Source organism: Lygodium microphyllum, chromosome 7, assembly GCF_053477565.2.
Source record: "Lygodium microphyllum isolate KBCC chromosome 7, Lygodium_microphyllum_v1.1.10, whole genome shotgun sequence".
In the NCBI taxonomy this organism is placed as follows: Eukaryota; Viridiplantae; Streptophyta; class Polypodiopsida; order Schizaeales; family Lygodiaceae; genus Lygodium; species Lygodium microphyllum.
Window position 1 is genome coordinate 125,535,409 of NC_141141.1, and position 18,743 is coordinate 125,554,151.

Genomic DNA, 18,743 nt, shown 5'->3' on the forward strand with positions numbered 1-18,743 from the left:
AAGTGCTCCAAGTGGCTCTTCTCCAATGCCTTCACCAACTCTTTTTGAAGCTGGTGGAAGTCCATGACTCCCACAATGGTCTCCCAACGAAGCCCAAGAAAGGAATTATGCTTATCGAATGACGGCACGTATGCTGGTAAAAGGAGTTCACCTTAGAAATTCTATTCTCTCATAACGAAAAAAATCATGTTACCATCACTTGCTGGGTTCTTATAATTGTGGTGAGTGTTTTGTAAACAAAGTGAAGGCCCTTCCGGGAGGTCCTCATCTCCAAATCATCAAATTCCTCTCTCTTTCTGGCCTAATCCACATCAAAGGAGGACAACTATGCATTAACGTTGTGGAGTTTTGTAGAGGTGCAAAGTATGGAGACTACCTTCAACTATTGCTAGATCGAAGGTTGGGTGTGGTTGAAAAGGTGGCCATCACATCTTATGAAATATATGTCACGGAGGATGGACACACTAAGGCAGGAACAATCACTGGTGAGCAAATTCTTCGTATAGCAAAGTTGGTGGGTTCCAGAAAGAAACACTCTGGAAAAAATCCTTTATAATTCAAGAAAGTGCATTCCCTCTACTCCCTTAATTAGTCTCTACTTATGAATAATAATAATGGCCTGAATTTCTACACCTTCCACTCTGTACAAAACATCCAACTTAATGTATGCACCAATAGGAAGATTTTCTTCCAGCAGCGTCTTGTCATGTACTTTGGGGCTGAAAGATTAAGGGAGATTCTTGTATCACTAGAACCTATAATCTTCCCAATGCTAGACTACAATGCATCCTTCAATGTACATGTCTTTATTTTATTATAATAGCTTCTCATGAATCACCTCAAGTTGTATGGACCAATCCAACCTCTTGTTATGCAAACCCTACATATTGTAGCCAGCACAAAGCTTAGATTCCAAGGCATTATTAGAAGTATAATGGGGCCTAGACGTCTTGCTGAAATCAATGCATATGTGAACCCATTTATCCTTCCCCTCATAAAATACAACTTAAGTCTAGACGTGTTCATCTTTGTACTCTACTAAGGCAACATTGCATTTCCAAGCTTCTTTGGACGCAATGGGAAAAATGCAGTGGATTTTTTGGACAATCTTGAGATGGCCTTCCTTGTCTCTGGGAGGGATGATGAAGCATTAAAGTTGAGGGATTTTTCTTTGGTGCTCAAGGGAGAAGCTAGAATGTGGTTCCAAACTCTAAATCCGGCCCCAAGAGCTGAATGGGAGGGATTGAAGGCAGCTTTCTTATAGAGATTTCAAAAAACTAACTCAGTTGAAGAGTTATGGCAATGGCTTTTGGCCCTCCATCATAGTGATTCTTCTGGTTATGCAACTTATGAGGAAGGGCTTTTGAAGCTTTGGGGGCAGTGGTCAAACTCATTGAATCCTGGTGAGAGAGCTCCAAACTGCCTTCAAAAGGATCAATTTATTTCAGATTTGTACCCCTTGCTCAAGGAGAAGGTAAAGGTGAAATTTCCAAACACTTTTGAAGATGCTTTGAAAATCAATAGGGAAAAGAATCGAAAGATTCTCTACCAAGCCCAAGCTAGCCAAGCAGTTTTGGGAAACAACATCACAACTATGGAGGCCTCTCAAGTTCCCCCAAATGTATCTAATGCACCAGGCCTTGCTAGAGGTCAAGAAGACATGATCCAACAAATAAAAAATATTACTAATCAACTAGAGGGTTTGAGAGTGAATCTTGTGCAACGTGCAAAAAGACCTATCGAGGGGAATGGTGGGAATCGACCACAAATGCGGTGACAAACAAGGGAGATGTTGTATTACAATTGTGGAGAAAATGGACATGGTATGTACAATTGTCCTCACCCTAGAAGATATGATCACCCTACCAGAGGTCCTCGACAAAAAGTAAGCCCTCCTTGTGCTAGGCTATTCAACCAAATGTTAATGTCATAAAAATAGAGGAGGTGGTCAGGGATAGAAGGCTCCAAGAAGAAATAGTGAGAGGTAAGATGAATGTAGATGTAGTAGAGACAATGCCTATCAAGTGGGTGCGTGTCCAAATTGAGGCAATTAAGGAAGCAATCAATGAGGCAAGTACATCACATGCACCTAGAGAGGAAGGGAAGAAGAGAAAGACTCAAACTAGGCCTAAAATTGATAGCTCCAACTTCCCTTTAGGTTCTCGGACACAACCTTATGATTTGATAGCAGATGTGAGCTCTCAAGGGCCAAAAATTACTTGGCCACAACTAATTCATGCCTCTCCAAAGCTATGATAACAATGGTAAAAAATGGTAAGCACAAGGGCAAGGCAAGGTAAAATGGTTAGTGCAATCAAGGCATATGGCCTCAAAGATATAGTGCCTTTAGTGAAGGCTCAAATCAAAGGTCAACGGATTCAAAAAACATACATCGATAGTGGAGCAGAGGTTTGTGTCATGGCAGAAAATCTTATGCATCAATTAGACTTAGAAGTAATGGAATCCTCAACCTTTAGGGCAAAGATGGCCAACAATGATCTGATCAAATGTGTGGGTGTAGTGAAAGCTTTGAGAGTTTCTGTTTTTGAAATCACTGCAGTAGTGGATGTTTATGTGATGCCAGTAAAGGGAGAAGGATATCCCCTCATCCTAGGGAGACCTTGGCTTATGGGCATCGGATCTAGGCAAGATTGGGAAACAGGGGATCTGGAGTTGAGGCCACGTAAGGCGGGTAGCCACGATCAAAAGGTGGTTACAACTTGAAGAGTGGGTGTCAAGAGAACCTTGAACTAGAAACGTCTACCGATGAGTGGAGCTCAAGTGGATGTTCCTCATCGATAGAAGAGGAAGATAGTTCAAGTGGAGAGAGTGATAGCACTCTTGATTGAAGTTATGGGTGTCACCTTAAAGGAACCTACCTCATCAGAAGACAACCCAAGAATCCAGGAAAAGATGTGTGGGATGCTAGCCTAGAGAAGATGATATCCAAGGGTATAAAGGATGAAGAAAGTGAGGGTTATGTGAATGTTCTCAAGAAGCCAGCATCATTGTTTATTTCTGATTATACTCACATTACAAGTGTCACTGCAGTGAAGCATCACATCTAACTCAAAGAAGGAAGCAAACATGTAGTACAAAGATTGAGAAGACTCGGAGTTGTGCAACAAGATGCACTGTTGACGGAGGTGAAGAGACTCTTGAATGTAGGATTCATATACCCAGTGGAAGATTCAGAATGGGTCTCCCTAGTAGTAATGAGGCCAAAGAAAAATGGTAAGTGGCGAGTATGCATAGATTACAAGCCACTAAATGTTGTAACAAAGAGGGATCACTTCCCTCTCCCATTTCAGGATGAAATCTTGAATGAAGTAGTGGGACATGAATGGTATACAGTGTGTAATGGCTAATTTGGCTACTTCCATATTCACATTGTAGAGGATCATCAAAAGAAGACCATTTTCATCACACCATGGGACTGTTTTTCCTTTCGGGTCATGCCCTTTGGTCTCACAAATGCCCCAGCAACCTTTCAACGATTCATGAATATGGTCTTCCAACCTTACTTTGGTAAGTCCATAAGGGTTTTCATAGATGATTTTTGTATTTACAGCTCAAGGAACATACATCTACGCAAGGTTGATGAAGGATTTACTCGCTTAGCTAGGTTGGGTGGACAACTAAATAAGGATAAATGTCACATTGGGAAAAGCAAGATTACACTACTAGGGCATGTAGTGCCAATTGAAGGAATTGGGGTAGATCCAAAAAAGGTAGAAACATTGCTAGCTCTACCTTTCCCAACCTCCATCAAACAATTAGTCTCCTTCTTACAAAAGCTAAGATATTTGGGTAGATTTATACACTTACTCTCTCAGGCCATATATCCCTTGCAACAACTGACACGCCAAGAAACACTTCTATGGAGTGAACAAAGTGAAGGACATTTTAAGGAGATAAAGAAAATGTTGGGGTCACTTCATATAATCTTGCAGCCATATTGGGAAGAAACATTCTTTGTAAACCCTAGCGTGTGAGAAGAGGCCATTGGTGCTGCTCTCCTACAAAAAGATCCAAAAACATCCTTCATGAGGCCTGTGTATTTTTCCAGCCACCTCATGAAAGCCTCAGAGAAGGCTTACACCTCCATGGAACAACTAGTGTTGGCCCTCATGTTTGCAATAACCAAATTTTGGCCATATTTGCTTCCAAAGAGGTTTGTGATCATCACTATGGAGGATATGTTTCCCTATGCACTACAACATATGGAAATCTCTAACAAAATAGTAAAGTGGATGGTCCGACTTCAAGAGTTTGATTATATAGTGCAGGTTGAAAAAACAACTCAAGCATGCCTGGCTAATATCTTGACAAACAGGTGCTATGAGAAAAATCTCAGGGTGAAAAGAAAGGAGCTTCCACCACCCCCATCCATAAAAACTCTTGTAGATGCTTATAGCCTCTACTTTGATGGTGCATACAAGAGAACTAAGGATAAGGCAACCCGAGGCATTGTTGTTTTCTCTCCTTTAGGAGAAAAAATCTATGGTGAAGGAATCATCTTGGAAGGTTTCCACTCTAACAATGAGGCAGAATATCAAGCTTTAATTCATGGTCTTTGTTGACGTCTTAGTAATTCAATCGAGAGGTTGAATGCTTTTGGAGACTCCATGCTATTGGTAAGGTAGATGCAAGGTACATGGGCATGCAAAAATACAAACCTCTCTAGTAAAATGAGAGAGGCCAAATCTCTTATGAGAAGATTTAGGGAGGCACAAGTACATCATGTGCCAAGAGACCAGAACAAGGATGCCGACCATCTAGCATCATCAAAGCTGAATGAGTCAATGGTGGGAGTAGTGGCTATCAAATCCCCACTTCAGCAAGGAAAGGAAGACTTAGAAGATATTCTACACCTCTTAGAGCAAGGAGAAGCTCCCAAACACCTGACTAAGGGAGAAAGACAGTGGCTAGCTCAGAAGGCTACAAGTTATCGCATGGTAAATGATAGTTTGTATTATCTTGGTAAGGATGGTGTGCCTAGGAAAGTGCTGTCAAAGTGGAAAATTAAAGAAATCTTAAAAGCTTTCCATGATGATGTGTGTGGAGGCCACTTTCCACATGACATCACAAGTAGAAAGGTTCTATAAGCCAGCTTTACTTGGCCCAGTTTACACCGAGATGTCAAATATTGGTATCAAACATGTGAAGAATGTCAAAAATCAAGACCACGACGGCTCATAGCAGAACCCCAAACCCCAATCAAGGTCTATGGACCCTTTGAGAAGTGGAAAATTGATGCCATAGGACCTCTACCATGCAATCCATTAGGAAAAGAGTATATTATCATGGGGATAGATTACATGACTAGATGGGCCGAGGCTATGCCAACTAGAAGAATCACTACTAAGGAAGTGAGTAAATTCATCTTTGACCACATTTGTTGTAGGTTTGGTACCCCTCTTGAAATACTATCAGATATAGGACCAGGGTTTAGAGCTAATGTGGTGGGTGAACTCATGCAAAAGTTAAATATTCAACGACGACACTTTACCCCTTACTACCCTCAATGTAATGAATTGGTGGAGAAGGTAAATGGAATGATTTGTAAAATCATCAGCAAACATGTACATTCAAGGCCTCAGGATTGGGACAAGCACCTTAGTGGAGCTCTATGGGCTTATAGAATCTCCTTCAAAACCATGTTAGGGTTCACACCTTTTCATCTAGTTTATGGACAAGAGGCTCTTTTTCTTATTGAGGTGAAATTAACTAACCTTCGGGTATTAGGTGGCAGAGTAGGCTCTCAAAATGAGAAGTTACATCAAAGATTACTGGACCTAGAGAGGCTACAATTAGATCATGAAGAAGCCATCAACCACTACTCCCAGGAATCTGAGAAGCGTAGAGAAAAGTTCAACAAGAAGCTTACTGATAAAAACATCAAGGAGGGATCTTTAGTGCTTTGATATGACAATCGCTTTGATAAAAGAAAGGATGGCAAGTTTCTCTACAGGTGGGAAGGACCGTTTTGGGTCACAAAAAAATTCAACAATGGCTCCTACAAACTTCAAGACATTGAGGCAAAAGTGCACAAGACCAGGGTAAATCGATGGCACTTAAAACCCTATCACATTAGGATGGGGTCAGCTCAAGATACCAAAGAGTGTCTAGATGCATAAATACCTCTAGCCAGGTTGGGGGGCTATATGATCCGAGAAACTCACACAAAAAAATTTATCTAACACTTTGTTGATTTTTTGTACATTTGGAGGTTTGAAATAAAAAAGAGGGTGGGAACAACCTCTTGGAAAATCCAAGAAATCACTAGATGGAAATATTTCATGGACCGGTTTACCAAGGGGGGGGTGAAGAGTAAAGATCAATGGAGGAAGGTGAAGGGAAAATGTGTAATGTGAAAAGAAAAGACATGAAATGGATTTGAAGCCATCCAAAGGGCATGTGAGGCTCATAATGTCATGGCTTTGGAGCCTTATGATAATTCAAACAAATGGGACCCTTCTTGGAAACATTAGTGGAAGAAAAATCAGGCACATGATTTTGTAAGATTATTTAAAACTACTTTCACTCCGATCCAAAAAAACTTTTCAGCATGAAAGTTGTAGTGCATGAGCTAAAGCTTTGGCTGGTATTTTTTTATAATTTTTTGGAGCTATGAGTCGGGAGATATGGCCAAAATGGTGGATGCCAACTTTTTCCAACTGCGGTGGAGACCACCTCCCAATTTTATACACACCCACACTTTCTTTTTCACACTTAACACTTCCATAAAACATCAACATTTCCCATCTCTTCTCCTCTCTTTCAACCTAATAAACCATTAGAATTCCCCTCCTAAATCACCCTCAAATCATCCTTAATTGTAGTAGTAATGTATGAATTCTCACTACTCTCTCTCCATTATTGCTAGATATGATCTTATTTTATGAAGATTCTCTATATTTTTTTATAGTAGAGCTCTTGGACTCAAGATATGGGGGGGAGAATGGAGACAACTCACCTATGATGGAGCTTGATTAAGTACAAAATTCGTCAACAAAACATCTAGATGGAGCTTCCACATTGGTGGAACTGCCTTAATGCACTTTGGTGGTGTTAATTCCTATTCTATCTTAACCTCCTCCCTAAACACCCTCAAGGCCTATATAAAGAGGCCTTCTCCTTTGTAATTTGCAAGAGAGAGACAAGAGGCCTTCTTCAGCCCTATTGAGCCTTCCCCATTCTCTCTCATGAGCTTATTCAGTTCATTCCCTTACTATAGCTTATGCATACTCTATAGTGTAATAAGCCCATGCTATTGGTGTCCATATTGTGTATATTGGTTATGTCTTGAGGGTTCTCCATCTCTTGTGCCCTCTTAAGTTTTATTGATTCATCTATTTTTTGTAGTTCTCTCTCTCTCTCTCTCTCTCTCTTTCTCTCTCTTAGTTTTCCTCTCTTCTCCCTCACAATCTCCTCTCCCTCTTGCATAGCATCCTAGTCCGCTGAGAGCGGAATTTAGGAGACGGGAAGTGCTTAAAAATAGCTAAAAATTATGTAGATCAAGGGAAAAATATTCACTGTCAAAGGCGGCGGCTCGATCTAGGACGATTTTAAGCGCCAAAGTGCTTTAGAGGTGCCCGAGCGACACTTGGTGATTTTTCATAATTTTTCAGACAGTCGTGCGGGTTGACACGAGCTACTGGCCAATGCGGGATGCTAAGCCGGACGCCCAGGATTTTTCAGAGCTCGATTCCGAGTCCGGACGGGGGAAAGGCCACAAACCGGTCAAGATTTGAAAAGGTGGACTTATTTTTGGCCAAAGTGGGCATGACCTTTGGGGCCCAAATTTTATGCCACATGAAATGTGGATGAAAAAAACGTGATGAGGAAGAAGAAGGCGTGAGGAAACAGGCGCCGATTTTTTCGCCATGATCTTGGGAGATGGAGGATGGAGACTGCACACAACCCCCCCGAGTGATCATTGGCAGTGAATCCCCTCCGTATGCTGATCATATCGCCGCCCTTCGCCCGTGGAATGATGGCCTGGTTTGAAATTTCTGATTCTAGTCTTTCTCTCTCCTCCCTCTCTCTCTTCTAAGAGGCAGTTCATGTGTGAGAAGGAGCAATGAAGAAAGAATGATGGAGACTTGTCCGGCATGGACCGGATTGCTACACGGGCTGAGAATGGTGATTTGTGATGTTGCTGGACATGAAGTGTTGCTGTTTTCCAAATCTACAGCCATGGACACAAAACCCGAAACACGCGTTTAAGCGGTAAACCAAAAAATTACAAAGAAAATTTAGTGTTTTATGCTTTTGATTGATGGAATGCCGTTCATATGGACTAAGATTTGATTATGCTGCTGATTCTTCTGAGTTCTTACTGTTTATAACCAGAAATTATGAAAAACATGCATTTCATGGCCCGAAATAATGTCAAGAAACCCGAAAACCATGAAAAATGGGGAAAAACAAGGGTTTTGGGCGTATAAATGGGGAAAACTGTCGATACACATCAACTAATCTTTCAATTTTGTTGCAAATGAACTAAGGGCCACAGCCCACAAACTGGTTTTCATTTTCAGCAATTTAAAAAATACAAGAAAATGAAGAAAATGGGGAAAAATGATAAAAACACCATGAAAAATAGGGGAAAAATACATTTGGGGCTACGAAAAATATAGAAAAATAGGATTTATGTTTGTTGATGTATAGCAAGGCTGGGGCATGAAGTTGTGCTTCAGTTCATCCTTGTTTATTTGTTTTAGTGCGTGTTTTCTTCCTTTCTCCACATAAAATGACAAGGAAACCCTGGAAGAGATGAATGCAATGATGCACTATCAACGGGGAAGGGTAGAGTTGTGGAAAAAATGGTTAAATGGCGCTGAGCATGAGGAATAATTTGCTGATTTTATATGCATTGCATCTAGGATGGAATAATAATGATAAAAATTAAAACCTAGTAGCACGAAGATCACTTCGGTGCTAGGTGTTGCAGCGAAGCACAAAGCGGTTAGAAAGAAAAGCATGAAAGAGATGTTTTGCACTTGCACGCTGCTGGTTTTTAAAATGTTTGAGCACTAGGCATCCACCTCTTTGCATGATCATTTAGAGGAAATTAAAAGTATCAGAGTTAGCTCCTGGATATGCATAGCAATTGTTTTCAGTAGGCCTGTGACCCACCGTTGAGAGCGTGAGGTTCCTATACTGTAGGCTAGTCGTGGGATCATAAAGGGGAAGTCAAGTAAGGACAATGATACATTCCTGGATACGTTTATTTGGTACCTTGAGCGACGTTTGTGCGAAATGTCTAAATGTTGAGCGGCGCATCGAGGGGCAAATCCCCAAGGTGTAGGAGAGTCGCAAAGGGTTGACGGCATTCAGCCGTAGGAGGAACCCCATATGTGTATGTGATTCGAGCCTTTTGGCTATGTGAAAGGGACTCCCTCTGAGGAGCAATATTGGGTTAGGATCAGTTGGACTACAACGTATTACAAACGCAATGTTTAGGAAGGCAGAGATTTTGATAGACGCTCCTGGCCGCGAGGCCGAGGGGTTGTCTTGCGCATAGTGACGAGGTCCGGCTAGTGCATGAGCCAGTGCCGGCCCGTTTTTAGGTCCATCAGTGGTGCGTCTGCCGGGAGCTGCTTAAAAGTGGCGGTTCTCGAATCCTGGTTTTCTAGGGACCAACTAGCAGTTTATGCCAAAGGATACTGAGATCGATCCGTTATTTATTGATAAGCATCGTCTAGCAGAAATCCAAAAGCAAGAAAGAGACGAGAGAGCTAGGCGACGTGCTGAAATCTTTAGGAGATATTCCCCTAAGCGTAGCGGTGCTGAACCCTTACGAGGGAGTGGATCTAGTGGTCTTAGGACCCCAAGCAATAAGTTAGGAGAAGGTGGAAGCTCTAGTGCTCCCCTTCCTGCCATAAGCCAATCCACGTCAATTGCGGGAGGTGTAACCCCACCGTTCCCTATTCCTAGTGCAAATCCAATCCCCGTCATGGCGCAGCCTATTGCAATTCCAGCAGGAACGACGGATTTGCCGGCTCTAGGTTACCCGCTACCCATTTTTAATGGGCTAGTTGAGGAAGATGCGGAACTCCACATTAGGGAGTTTCAAAAGCTGATGTTTAACTGTCGCATTCAAGAAGAAGGGCATTTAATGATGTTCTTCAACATGACTCTCAAAGGAAGAGCTGCTATATGGTATCATGGTTTAGAAGCCGGAACCATATTGAACATTGATGCATTTTATGGAGCTTTTCGAAGGGAGTTTGCCCCTGAAAGGGGTGGGCAATATTGGTTGCGTGTACTCAACGTGACCCGCCAAGATCCACACGAGGATATTCGTGCTTATGCGAAGAAGATAAAAGAGGTCTTCCGTAAGTTGGACACCTCTATTCCTATCCCCGCAGCTGCCCAATTGCAATATTTCCTACATGGTTTGGACTTTAATATCCAATTGCAGTTGAGTAGTGTTCCCTTGGGGGATATAGATACTGCCATTACACGAGCACAAGAGGTGGAATCCCGACTACAAGCAGCCTATGCTTCTAGAGGCAATTCGAACATGGGTTTAGTATTGGGAAACAATATGGCAATAGCCAATGGCAGTAGTGGCCAAGGGATAGCGATGGCTAACCCTAATGGGAGAGGGAACATGATGCCGAGTGTCCCTTTATTACCCGCTCCCCCTAGCATGTCGATGCCTACGGGCAGCCAAATGGCTCCAAGTGGTGGAGGCCAGGCGGTCAATTCCAATACCATGCCTGTGACTCAACAGCCTCTGCCTAATCGAATTGTTAGGCCGATTGAAAGACACGGTAATGACCAAGGTTATGAGTCGAGTTCTTCCAATGTTCTTGGCGAGGTTAAGGACATGATGAAGCATTATACCGACATGATTACGGAGCAGTATCGACAAATAGCCGTTGATGTCAACTTCCTTAAAAAACAACAAAATTTAATAGGAAGTAGATACCCAGAGGAGGGGGCACCTTCGAGGTTTAGTTGCAAATGGTGTGGTGGGCAGCACTATCCAAGAAATTGCCCAAATGTTAAGTGCGATATTTGTGGAAAATCTGGCCATTTAGCAGCTACTTGCTGGAGTAAGATTAGTTCCCTCCAGCGGGGTAGTCGGCAACCAGGGCCTGTTAATCATCGTGCCCAAGGAAATGATTCCCAGCGAGAGGATGGGCCTAAACAAATACTTCAACGACCAAAGACTACAGTGGAGGAGCTACCAAGTGGTAGTGGGGTTAGTTTGATTGAGGCTGTACGCGTTAATGATGCTGAAACCTCTAATCTACGAGCTGTCCTTACAAGAGGTAAAAAGGGTAGAGAAGCCGACATGGATAAGCCTGTCGACGGAAACCCTAAACAAGGTGACAAAGGAACGCAAGTTCTGGATCCTGCCCTGGAAGGGGGACCTTTGAAGCCCGTAGAAAGTAGAGCCGATAAGGAACCACCCAAGAAGAAGGTGAAAGTTAAGAAAGAGGCAATAAAGCCAGTTCAGCGACCTAAAGAGCGGATGGTTTGGCGTGAAAAGCGAGCTCTATCGAACTATCATGAATTCGATTTGGCGGACTCTCTTTGCGAAGTCAAGCCGGATGTGAACCTTTTGCAGCTTATTAAGCTTTCCCCAGGAGTACGCAAGGAATTTAGAAAGATCCTACGTACCGGGTATATCGTAGAACCTTTGGGTATTGCGCGAGTTGGTGATGACTGGTTTGAGCATGCTGAGAAGCATTGCCCAAGAGTTGCAGCCTATGTCGATGGGATATTAGTAGATTATGCCATTGTCGACACGGGATCATCTGTTAACATTATGAGTTCTGAACTGATGGAAAGGTTAGGTCTTGCGATTCAGAAAGATACCTCCACAATTCTCAGAATGGCAGATGATAGTTTGAGACAGCCGGAAGGCTGCATTACTAAGGTCCATGTCACTGTTGCAAATGTAGAATGCATGCTGGACTTTAGGGTGATTCGTTTTGCAGGGCGGCCAAGTTACCAAGTATTACTTGGACGACCTTGGATCTTGCAAGCTGATTGCCAAGTGGATATACCCGCCGGTCGATTAATATTCGGCAGAGGTGCTCAGCGTGTGGTGGTTGATGCTTATCCTGAGTCCCCGCAGAGTAAGAGGGCTCCTCTATCTTCTACAGAATTGGAGACATTAGAAGATTTATCTGCCAGTGAGACATCCTCGAGTGATGAATCCAAAGAGGGATCCACCACAGAGGACATCTATCAGATCACTTTGAACGAGCCGATAGAGGCCCAAGATCGTATAAGAGATGCAGATGTTATCGAGCTAGACCTTGGTACGCTTGATGATTCGCGGCCCATCAAATTAGGCTCTATGCTCAGCACAGCAGAAAGGGAGGACTATGTGGCCTTGATCCAGGAATTCCGTGATATCTTTGCCTGGAGTTATGATGAGTTGAGAGGCATTCCTCCTAGTCTGGCTGTTCATACAATTCCGTTGAAAGAGGGCAGTCGTCCTGTACGGCAGAAAGTAAGGCGTATGCCTTTCGAATTGAGGGACGGGCTGTTTGAGGAGTTAGAGAAGCTTCGAAAAGCGGGTTTGATTTTTCCTGTGCAACACACGGAATGGTGTTCGCCAGTTGTGATTAGAAAGAAGAAGAATAATCAGATCCGTTTATGTGTAGACTTTAGGGAGCTGAATAAGCAGACAGTTAAGGACTACTACCCATTGCCATTTATTGACCAGATTTTGGATCAATTAGCGGGTAGGGAGATATATTCGTTTATGGATTGCTTTGCAGGATACAACCAAATGGCAATTGCAGAAGAGGACAAGTTGAAAACAACTTTTATCACTGTATTTGGCACTTTTGCTTACCACGTGATGGCTTTTGGTTTATGCAATGCGCCTGGTTCGTGGCAATGAACAGCCGATAAGACATTCGGTGACATATCCCCTGACGAGTTGAGGGTGTTTATTGATGACTTAGGGGCCGCCACCGTGAGAGAAAGGCAGTTGATCATTTTGAGAAAATGCTTTGAGCGCTGTAGACAATTTTGCATCGCCCTAAACCCACGGAAGTGTGCTTTTGGAGTACCTTATGGGCTATTGCTGGGTCATGTGGTCAGTTCGGTAGGAATTGCGACAGACCCCGAGAAGGTCAAAGTTATAGTTGCCATGGGTCCACCACGCACTCCGAAAGAGGTTCATAGCTTTCTGTCTTCGGTTGGTTACTACCGTAGATTCATTAACGCCTTAGCAGAAAGAACGTTGCCACTTACAAATTTATTGTCCTTTAGCTGTTCGTTTGTATGGGGTGACCCTTGTAAGGTAGCATTCGAGGATGTGAAACAAGAGCTAGCAAGAGCGCCCGTTTTAAAAGCACCTAAAAGAGGTGAGGTGTTCTATATATTTTCAGCAGCCACCATGTATAGTATCAGCTGTTGTTTAGCCCAAATTTGGGAAGAGAAGTGGTACCACCCGATTGCTTTTGCTAGTCGGAAGCTGGGGGTATCCGAAATCAATTACACCTACATGGAGAAGCTATGTCTAGCGATGGTCTTTGGGACCAAGAAGTTCAGGCATTACATTCTCTATGAGAAAGTCGTGCTTTATACGAAGGCGGAGGGACTTCGATTGTTGCTGAATAAGCTACAGCCGCCTGATCGTCTGGCGAAGTGGTTGATCACTTTGCAGGAATTTGATTATGAAATCAAGAGTAAGCCACCAAGGTTGCAAGGCATCGTGGAATGTCTAGTGGACTTTGGGGAGCCGAAAGAATCTGTGGCTGAAGGTAGTGACATGGAGATGATATTTAAAATAGATACGGCATCTATTCCCTCCTGGTATGCTGCAATAACGCATTATTTATCAACGGGAGAGGCGGGATCCGAACTATCTAAGGCTGAGAAAAGGAAAATTAAGCAGCAAGCGTTAAAGTTTGCCTTGATCGCAGGTACATTATATCGGCAAGGGGTTGATGACATCTATCGCCGATGTGTGATGCCTGACGAGGTGCCATTCATTTTGGAAGAGTGCCATGATTCTGCTTGCGGTGGCCATTTTGCTGAACGGCTTACAGCACAAAAGGCTTTAAGAGCAGGTTATTGGTGGCCTGCCATCTTCCAGGATGCGTTTGCGTATGTTAAGCGATGCGATATTTGCCAACGACATGATAGTCGAGAGAATAGGAAACGACCACTCACCCCTATTATGGCGATACTCCCATTTGAGAAGTGGGGAATAGACTTTGTGGGTCCTATTACTCCGTCATCGACTACGCAAAAGAGGTACATCATTGTAGCAACTGACTACTTCACAAAGTGGTCAGAAGCACGTGCAACAAGGAAAGATGATGCTAAAGAAACTGCTAGTTTCCTTTTAGAGCAAATAATATGCCGGTTTGGTCCACCGAAAGAATTAGTGTCGGACCGCGGAACCCATTTCCTGAATAAGGTGATCAAAGGTTTGACAGAGTTGTGGAACATCAAGCATAACAAGACAACCCCATATAATCCGCAAGCCAATGGGCAAGTCGAAAGCACCAACAAGCAGCTTGTAGGCATCCTGTCCAAAATTGTGTCGGAAAAGAAACGGGATTGGGATAAAAAGTTATACGTGGCAGTGTGGGCTTATAATACGACTTTCAAACGAGCCACTGGCCATACCCCGTTCAAGTTAGTATATGGGGAGGAGTGTGTCTTACCTTTAGAAATTGAGCTGCCGACTATTCGGTTTGCCATCAATCATTCTTTGAGCGATGAAGACGCTCTTTTTGAGCGCTTGACGACACTGGCACATTTAGATGAGCTTAAGTTGCAGAGCTTATTGCACCAAGAAGTGGCGAAGCGCCGAATGAAGAAGCTACACGACCTCAAAGCCAAGAAATACACCTTCAAGAAAGGACAGCTTGTTCTGTATTATGACGCACGACGTGAATTATTCCCAGGCAAGCTAGAACCCAAATGGGATGGGCCCTATAAGATCGTTAGAATAGGAAAGAATAAATCCACAGTTTTGTTAGCTGACCTTGAGGGGATAGAATTTAAAAATAAGGTTAATCTTAATAAGATTAAACCTTATTACTTCTGATTGCACTAATGCTATGACTGCCTTGCAGGTCTAGGCAAGATTGATCAAACATCTGCAAGGAAATCGTGATAGAGGTTGATGGGTCGTCTGATCCCTTATTTAGAACACCCATATTTGGAACAGAGGTATCATCACGGGAAGCTCATTTGGTGGAACAAAGGATACAAGGTGATTGAGCAAGAAGGCGGGACATTTATTTGGGAAATCAAGGTCTTCTGCCATCACTGCCTACAAATTTTGACGAGCATCCCTGTTGAATTCAATGATGATGGAGGGATGGAGCCTACAGTCCACCCGTTGAATATGCTGAATTTCGATTACCATAATTACGCGTAGAGTCCAGGATGGCAGGATATGTAAACCCTTTATGGACGTACACCTTGTACTTTGATGGGGCGTCCAGGGGTGCATTCAAAAAAGGAAGTGTAGGAGTTGTCATCCGAGACCCCCGACGACGCATTGTCATGAAGTTAGCTGCTTATCTCGGGGCGAATTTTACTAATAATATGGCCGAATACAAAGCCCTGATAATGGGTTTGAATATTGCAAAGAAGGGTGGTATCCGCCAGTTGTTGGTGAAAGGGGACTCTCAGTTGGTTTTAAATCAACTCAATGGGACGTACATGGTGCGGAACCCGATCCTTTGTATATACCATCATACTGCCATAGCCCTGCTAGACGAATTCGATAGAGTGTCTTTTTAGCTGATTCCACGGAATTGGAATCAGTTTGCCGATTCATTGGCTAATCTTGCGTATGAAGAGGACCTCTTCTTTAATTGTGGCCCTTGTCCCGATATATCTATTGATGGTGAGACAGGACCTGGTCGTTTGTGGGGTATGCTTTCTGAACATGCCCTCTTTGGCAGACGATGGTTGATTTGGGTGATGCAGAGGGTAAGCGAGACTCATCTACCTTTATTATCTCAGACCCACAGACTGATTCGACGACATGTGATGCGAACACCTCTTGCGATATACGCAGGAGGGATAGGTCATAATTTAATGCACCTAGTTTAGGGCTACAAGCCCTGTTCCCCTGGGAATAGTATGCTTTGATGTCTATCATGGTTGTTTCCAGGTGGATGTTCTGCCTAGTATTGTTTGATTTCATTAGGCCAAGAGGGCCGATTTAGTTTTGTAGCAAAGTCATGTCTGATTTCATTAGGCCAAGAGGGCCATTTCCCTGTCTAGTGCGGGTGCGTTTAATTGGGTTTTTGTTTAGTGTTGTGCTGGACAGGTTTCGCGGGTTGTGGAATTTTGTGGAGCCTGGAGGAGCCTTTGCTGCGATGGAAGCTTCTTGTGGCCACTCCAGGTGATATTTCTCCTTTACGAGTACCTTTCTTTCCTGTTATATGTGTATTTGTACTTGTTGAGGGGATACTTTTTGTTGGGGACCGGCGACCAAGGCATGAAGTCCCAGGTTTAGGCTAAGTATATTTGAGGGAGGTCGGAGTAGTCATTGCCTCCTGTAAAGACATTGTTAGACATTGAAAGACCTGTTTTAGAAGGAAGTCCTAGTGGCCCTGTCCTGCTAACCTGCTAGGCAGCCGTTCTAGGAGTTCTTGTTAGTAGTGAGGCAGTTAGAGAAGCCTGCTAGAAGATAATAATAATGATGTCAAGAAATCCTGAATATCCTAAAAGATGAATATAAATGCGAAGGTGTGTAAAAAGGGGTTCTAACCCCTATCAAAGAAGAAAAGAAAAGAAATGAAAATATATAAGCAGTTGATCATCGCCTTGCGAAGGCCTGGTAGGTTCCTGGGGACGAGTCAGACCCGGGGCCGATACCTTGTCTTCCTAGGGGTGGCTTCTTGCTGGAAAAAATAATATCAAAACCAGGAAGGTTGGAGCGAAAATAAAAGTGAGCGTTAGAAAAGGATTAAGTGTCGCCTTGCGAGGGCTTGGTAGGTTCTTGGGTGCCGAGACAAGTCCTGAGACCGATGCCCTGTTCTCCTTGGGTCACTACGCTCAGCTCCCTCCTTTTTACATGCCCAAGTATGTTCATCCAATCAAAACCCTCAAAGAAGAGATATACTGAAAGAAAATATCCTTTGCTCAGGCTATAGGAGTCCTCGCCTTGTAGGAGCTCCTAGTTGCGTTGTCTTTAGTTGGTCAGTAGTTCAGACTACCACTTAGGGCAACCTCTTTGGCAGTTCTTTTTAGTTTGGCTGTGTTGGAGCAGCTGGTTAGTGACTCACTTCGGATCTTCTATTAGATGATGCTAGGCCTATTCCTTGTGGATGTCATGCCTTGGTTTTGTCCAGGGGTAGGGGGAGCATTGTGCTGAGTTTTATGATGATAATTGTTTTGTATCAGTTTGATGCTTCTTTGGTTGTTTATGTGCAGATATGTTCGTGGATTCGACGGGCTGCGTCGCCCTATCCCGTGGTCGCCAATGAGAGCGGAATTTAGGAGACGGGAAGTGCTTAAAAATAGCTAAAAATTATGCAGATCAAGGGAAAAATATTCACTATCAAAGGCGGCGGCTCGATCTAGGACGATTTTAAGCGCCAAAGTGCTTTAGAGGTGCCCGAGCGACACTTGGTGATTTTTCATAATTTTTCAGACAGTCGTGCGGGTTGACACGAGCTACTGGCCAATGCGGGATGCTAAGCCGGACGCCCAGGATTTTTCAGAGCTCGATTCCGAGTCCGGACGGGGGAAAGGCCACAAACCGGTCAAGATTTGAAAAGGTGGACTTATTTTTGGCCAAAGTGGGCATGACCTTTGGGGCCCAAATTTTATGCCACATGAAATGTGGATGAAAAAAACGTGATGAGGAAGAAGAAGGCGTGAGGAAACAGGCGCCGATTTTTTCGCCATGATCTTGGGAGATGGAGGATGGAGACTGCACACAACCCCCCCGAGTGATCATTGGCAGTGAATCCCCTCCGTATGCTGATCATATCGCCGCCCTTCGCCCGTGGAATGATGGCCTGGTTTGAAATTTCTGATTCTAGTCTTTCTCTCTCCTCCCTCTCTCTCTTCTAAGAGGCAGTTCATGTGTGAGAAGGAGCAATGAAGAAAGAATGATGGAGACTTGTCCGGCATGGACCGGATTGCTACACGGGCTGAGAATGGTGATTTGTGATGTTGCTCGACATGAAGTGTTGCTGTTTTCCAAATCTACAGCCATGGACACAAAACCCGAAACACGCGTTTAAGCGGTAAACCAAAAAATTACAAAGAAAATTTAGTGTTTTATGCTTTTGATTGATGGAATGCCGTTCATATGGACTAAGATTTGATTATGCTGCTGATTCTTCTGAGTTCTTACTGTTTATAACCAGAAATTATGAAAAACATGCATTTCATGGCCCGAAATAATGTCAAGAAACCCGAAAACCATGAAAAATGGGGAAAAACAAGGGTTTTGGGCGTATAAATGGGGAAAACTGTCGATACACATCAACTAATCTTTCAATTTTGTTGCAAATGAACTAAGGGCCACAGCCCACAAACTGGTTTTCATTTTCAGCAATTTAAAAAATACAAGAAAATGAAGAAAATGGGGAAAAATGATAAAAACACCATGAAAAATAGGGGAAAAATACATTTGGGGCTACGAAAAATATAGAAAAATAGGATTTATGTTTGTTGATGTATAGCAAGGCTGGGGCATGAAGTTGTGCTTCAGTTCAGCCTTGTTTATTTGTTTTAGTGCGTGTTTTCTTCCTTTCTCCACATAAAATGAC